Genomic DNA, 5,984 nt, shown 5'->3' with positions numbered 1-5,984 from the left:
GCAGAGACCCTGGGCACAGGCCTGGGCCCCAGTGGGCAGGCAGGAGAGGTGCTGGGCTGGAGTGGCTTCAGGAGGCAGCCATGTGCTTCACTCTTGACATCACTTAACAAAGTTCATTTCATATATATAAATGTGTTTGAGTCTTAAATAAAACTATGTCTTAATTTAAAATAGAACAGTTCTAAATGATTGACACTTGTTCCAATTTCCATTAACTGATTTGGAAAGGCTCAGTATTGGCTAAGTGTGAGCCACCACTAGTCACAGGGAATATTATTGTCTCCACTGGTGTCCATCAAAAGTCAGTGTTTGCCAAGAACTGCCACATGTTTCTCTCTGAGTTACTGCAGTTTCATGAAATAGAAGTTGATTCCTGTCATACCTATGCTATTTAAGACACAACATGTGATAATCACCATTAAAGGTCAATATTCTCTGCCTGGAATTACCTATCACACGACAGAATTATATACATCACAATATACCATCTGCATGCCGTAATTGTAATTGAAAAACGTTTTCGATCTTTTTGATACTGGAAGATTTTATAACTACGTATTCTTTATCATTTTCTAAGTCTGCGAGTGAAATATATTTTATGACATCTGTTGGCACAATACTTGAATACCATACAGGAGACATAGTAATGTAAAATATGTTTTCATTTGCCTTTCACTTGTTTTTTTGTTGTTTTATTTCTTTATTTGGATTACTTTTAGAAGAAAAAAATAATCTGTTTTTAAAGGCATTTTCTTCTTTTCACAGCTAATGTTTCATTCTGAGCCTGTAGTGAATGAATTATTGTGGATTTATGAACATATTAATCATCTCCATGGAAACAGTTTGCAATTTCACAGCACAAGAGTTTGACTTCCCTGCATGATAATGAAAAAGGAATAAGCTGAAAAAGTGAAGCTGAGAGGAGAGATGTCACACCCCTTCCAACTCGGGCACAGTCAAAGTTATGAACATCTGCTGTGGACTCCTGGGTCTAGGAGAGAAATCAGTCCTTCCAGACTGTGGGTGACCAAGAGCTTTGCAGTTTGCAGGCAAGAGCTTAGGAGGACAACACGCTCAATAAACCCTCCATGAAAGACAATTTTTATAAGGGGAAATTTGTGTGTATATATATATATACACACACACACAAATTTCAGCTCCCAAGAAAACCTAGGGAGGTGCAATTCACTGTTTACTACTATTAATGATAATATTTGAAACCATTTATTTTGAAAGATGCAGACTTTCAGGAGGAACATGATGTCTGCCAGCTGGGACCATGATGCAGCCCAGAAACACCTGATACTAGCAGAGAAGCTCAGGAAGGGAGGGTGCTCTGGGGAGGCCTATCAGAAGAGGAAGGAAGAGAGGAAGTAGTGAAAAAGAAATCACAGCTTTATCTTAGGTGTTGGTGTGGAGAGTGGAAGCTGAAGGTTACAGAAAGTTTGGATGTTTCTTTTTGGCTGTTTCTGAAGATGGAGGCAGTGACTACTTCAAGGTAACAGAGTTGAGCTGTAATAAACCTGTCACTGAATAAGAGCCTGGGGAAGGTTTTGCATTGTGGGGTGTTTCTGTCTTTTGGCTGCTGTAGAAGGGATGATCTGCCCAGGGCTGCTGAGCTCAACTTGGTTGTAGTGGCTAAGCATGTACCAAGGAGCTGTGTCTGATACGAGGGCCACAGCCTCCTGGGTCTGGGTGTGATGGCAGCCTGTGCCTTGTCCCTGGGACACAGCAGGATGTTAGCTTTCTCTTGTGCTCAGGAAGCAAACCTGAAGGAAGGAAGCTTGCCTGTTGTGCCTTGAGCCTAGGAGTGGCTTCCCATCCACCACTGCCTTGCCTTGTGTGTAGGGGGGTGGAAGGAAGGGGACTTTTTTTTTTTTTTAATTATTATTTTTGAGCTCCAAATCTTTCTATTCTGAAGTCTCCTAAAACTTGTTGCTTTGGTGACTGACTCTGAACACCGGAAGGGGAGCAGTTCAGTTGCTTGGCAGTGAAGCCTGTGAGTGCCTGGGGCAGAACAGCCCGGTGCGCTGTCCTTATTTAGTGCTGTGACTGGGAGCTGAAGGGCAAGCAAAGCCATGAGCAGGACATGTGGTGTGGAAGACAACCTGCGCAGGTACAGAAAGACTGCGAGCAGTCTCTCACCAGAAGTGTTCAAATAAAACAGTCTAAGACCCTGTGTAAGTCCTGGCTTTGTAGGCTTCAGAGCAGAAATTCATCTTGGTCAATGGCTGCTGAACACAGAGGAGTCTTTCTGGTTCAGTGTCACAGTGCCAAACTTCCCTCTTTAGTGAAATACTTGCTAGTAATGGCTTAAATTGCCATTGACTATCCTGTGGTACAGGGAATTTGTATACATCCTAATGGCTTTCTAATAAATTGAGATTTTGGAGAGGGAGTAATTGGGCAAGCCTGCAGTATCACTGTTAGGTATTTCCAGTAGCGAACTGACTTCTCTTGATCTGTCAGCTGGTGTTTACAGCCTGGAGGATCAGGCCCTTATTCTGATGCATGAAAAATTTGGTAATTATAAACAGTGGAGCAGCTGGGGAAAACAACAACGACAACAACAAAAAAAACCAGCACCATGCCTCTCTGAGTCAGGTTTGCTTGATGAACCAGAAGCTCCTCCAGAAACAACCCTCTAGGACTGGGAGTTGCAAAAGTGCCTGTGGCCAACATTTTCTCCCCCTCATCTCCCCCCATTCTTTGTTCTCAGTATTTGACAGTCTGGAGGCTGTGTTTGTAACAGCCCATTAGCTTTTTGGCTCTCAGCTGCTGAGATGAAGCTCACCAGAATGTAGAACAAAACCCCGAAGCATGAGGAGGAAGAGGAAAAAGAAAACCTGTCATGACAGCATTCCTGGATTAGTTTTTACCCCCGTTGAACTTGAACTTAAATGGATGGGAAGGGAGGTCATCAGTGGTAGGCAGTCTCATACGCACAAGAGACTGAAAGATGGTCAAATGAAGATATTCAGCTTGCTTTTCTCCTGCGTATAGGGTCTGTCTTGTCCTGTTGATCTGAATGAACTCACTTCCTCAGGGAAAACAGAAGGCACCCGTGATACTTAAGTAATAAGCTACGGTTCCTCTGTATGTCGATCAAGACAACGCAAAACCTGCCCCACTATTTGATAATACCTTGCCCCGTAATTTTGCTGAATCCTTACAGTAAGATAAAACATGGGATATAAAAGACACAGAGTTTGTGTAATTTATATATACCTTTTGCCTCGTACCTCCAGACTGATGATACATGTTGGTTCAGGCAACGGGTGTCCACATAGATACAACAGCACACACTGAACTTTAGTGACAGGGAAAATAATTGTAGCTCTTCTACTAGCTGCTGTAATTTAGCACTGCATAACAGCACTGCTCTACCCATCTGACCACGTATCTGGAGGAAAATGAGTGACACCACCATTGTTTGTGTTGTCATGAAATTGTTCAGCTACCACGGTAGCTCAGCTGCATAATCAATCATTTCCAACAATTAAAACAATGCGCTTAGTTGGCAGCTGACAACCCGAAGTGCCAGCTGCCAATTTCTCCAGCTTGTGGATTTTTGGGTTTAAAAATTGCGCATGGATGGGAGTCACCCGACATTTCTTTCTTTGCATAATAACTTTTCTTGCTGCATCTCAGAAGTGCTCATCACAGGGCACGACAGACCAGTCAGCACAATTGTTGATGCGAGATCATGTTAACATGAAAGGCGTAACTTTTGTTAGTGGCACAATAGCACTGCTTTCTGAGTTTCTAAACGAGATGGATAAAGAGGTGAAAGAACAGCTGTGTTAACTATTTTTATGACTGGCTTCTCTTTCTAGTGAAAGAGGATTAGTTGTATGCATTTTCAGTTTCTAAGGAATATCCGAGTGTTTATTTATGGCTCTTGGTTCAATGTTTCAAAAATCGCTTACGATGAAGAGTTGACACATCTTGCTGACATTCATCTTTGGGAATCTCTTTGCCTTCAGGAATGGCAATGAGCAAATATTTGGCTGGAAATCTTTCTGCTTTGTCCTGTTGCACTTACTGATGCCTTACCTTCTTGCTACAGATGTGTCACTCTGGGAGGTGTGTGTGGTGGGGAGGTGGAAATCTGTAACAGGATTCTGTAGTTTGACTTCCCAGCTTTCTGTAGTACCTTACAGATTTCCAAGGGCTATGTGTCAGGCTTGTCACACTTCAGCAAGTGTAAAGTCAACATGAAGCTAGCTCAAGGAGGAATTTGGTATCCTATGCTAGACATAGCAGCTGACTTAATGAAACACAGAAAGATGGGATTGAAAAACGTTGGGTGGGGGATGAGGAAATGGTTGATATGCCTCTGCAATAATAAAAGGTGTGTTTACACTAATGTTTTATAGCACTGATGTCTGCTTTTTAGGGTAAAGAATGCTCAGTGTCTCACTGCTTACAGCATGCTGAGGAATGCTTTTAAGCACGGTGGGTTTTGAAGTGCCACGGTGGGTTTTGAAGTGGCAGCGGACAGCAGAGGTTGTCCTGCAGCCATTGAGCTCGGTGCTAGCTTTAGGGCTGAGACACAGCCCTGCGTGTGCACGAAGCTGTGGCTCTCTGGCACTGCTGGAATCTAAATCGGTTCCTTACAACAAGCAACAGCACTTCTAATTATGAAAGTAGTATAAGCAAATCTCACACTGCAGGTCATGAATTAGCTTCCATCTAAGGCGGCTAGCTTTTTTCTTTTATGTGCATGTACTTGTTCTCTTGAGACTCGCTGCACCATTGTACCCAGATCACTGGGTTTGTTCTGTAAGACTCATGGCATGTGTATTCCTAAGGGCAAAATCCAATGGAAAGCACCCTTTTTCTTCTCCACAACTTTTTGACATCTCTCTTTCACATTTCTTTTTTAATTTCTACAGTTGCAATACTCCTAAAACACTATTTCTCTTACTATGTTTCTTTACTGTTTTGTTGGTAGGTTTCACTTCAAAACTCCCTAACTAGTTACATTTTTGATCGTCTAGCACCTGTAATTGTTCAGTAACTGCAGATGCTTACAGAACGAAATCAATCCTGCAGAAACATGTGGTGATAGAAATCAATCTACTTATGTTATTACCTGCCTGCGTTTCAAGGCCTACTTTTCTCTCTTTCCCTATGCTAATGGAACGGTTTGTAAATTGTTGTGTTGAACTACCTATATATTGATTGTAGACATACTGAATGTACCTCTTTCCAAGAGCTTCCTTTTCCCTTGTCTTAACTATGTTAAGCTTTGGGCATTTACTTTTAGTATATATTGAACCTCAGTGTCTGCTTTGCCAAATGGTCTTTATATTCAGTGGCATGTCTCAAATATTTGTCCTTTAAAAACTAGGTGGACTCTATTTTAACTTGCCACTTAGTTTGTAATCCAGTAGAGTATATTCTCCTACAAAGAACAGTGTGTTTCAAAGAATAGTAAGGGCTTTGTGTATTTAGTTCTACCTTCTTGCTGCAACTGTTAGGTGTGCACTGAGGCATGGATGAGATCTTTGCTCTAATGAAATGAGAAATGAAGGCAATGTTCATGTTCCTACAGCCTTGTGGGCGGGCTTGAATCTTGGGAAGAACCTCATGGTTCTTTAGCATGCATTTCTTCCAGGAGTTGGGATTAAGAAAAAGCCATCACAAAAAGAATGGAAGAATTGGAGTAGGTTGCAAAGAGGATTGTTTCTCAGTTGTATTCCTTTCATCCCTTCTGAGGTAGGTTTTGGTGGGATCTGGTAAAGAACTGCTCTTTGAGTGAGACGTGATCAAAAAGCAATAGGCATCTGGGACTTCAGGAACAAGAAGGGACTTTAGAATTAAAGAGAAACAAGATAAAGAAGGAAAAAAAAAAAGGAAAAACAATACAGATGCTGCCTTTGCAGTAAATGAGTTGGCAGAAGCGTGAACAAGAACAGGTGTGATAAGGACACTTTTTTTTTTTTTTTTTTTTTTTTTTTTTTTTTTTTTATAAAAAA

The 5,984-nt window shown here is 41.6% G+C and overlaps 1 long non-coding RNA gene across 1 annotated transcript in view; it reads left to right on the top strand.

Moving 5' to 3' along the window:
• The first annotated feature begins 1,064 nt into the window (after nt 1-1,064).
• Nucleotides 1,065-5,984, top strand: part of LOC118171441 — a 57,562-nt gene continuing 52,642 nt past the window's right edge. Inside the window, exon 1 of the long non-coding RNA XR_004753208.1 lies at nt 1,065-1,498. This is a non-coding gene — a long non-coding RNA (uncharacterized LOC118171441). The remainder of the gene's footprint in view (nt 1,499-5,984) is intronic.

The sequence above is a fragment of the Oxyura jamaicensis genome, chromosome 9 (genome assembly GCF_011077185.1).
Source record: "Oxyura jamaicensis isolate SHBP4307 breed ruddy duck chromosome 9, BPBGC_Ojam_1.0, whole genome shotgun sequence".
NCBI lineage: Eukaryota > Metazoa > Chordata > Aves > Anseriformes > Anatidae > Oxyura > Oxyura jamaicensis.
This window is presented reverse-complemented; position numbering and strand designations above follow the sequence as displayed.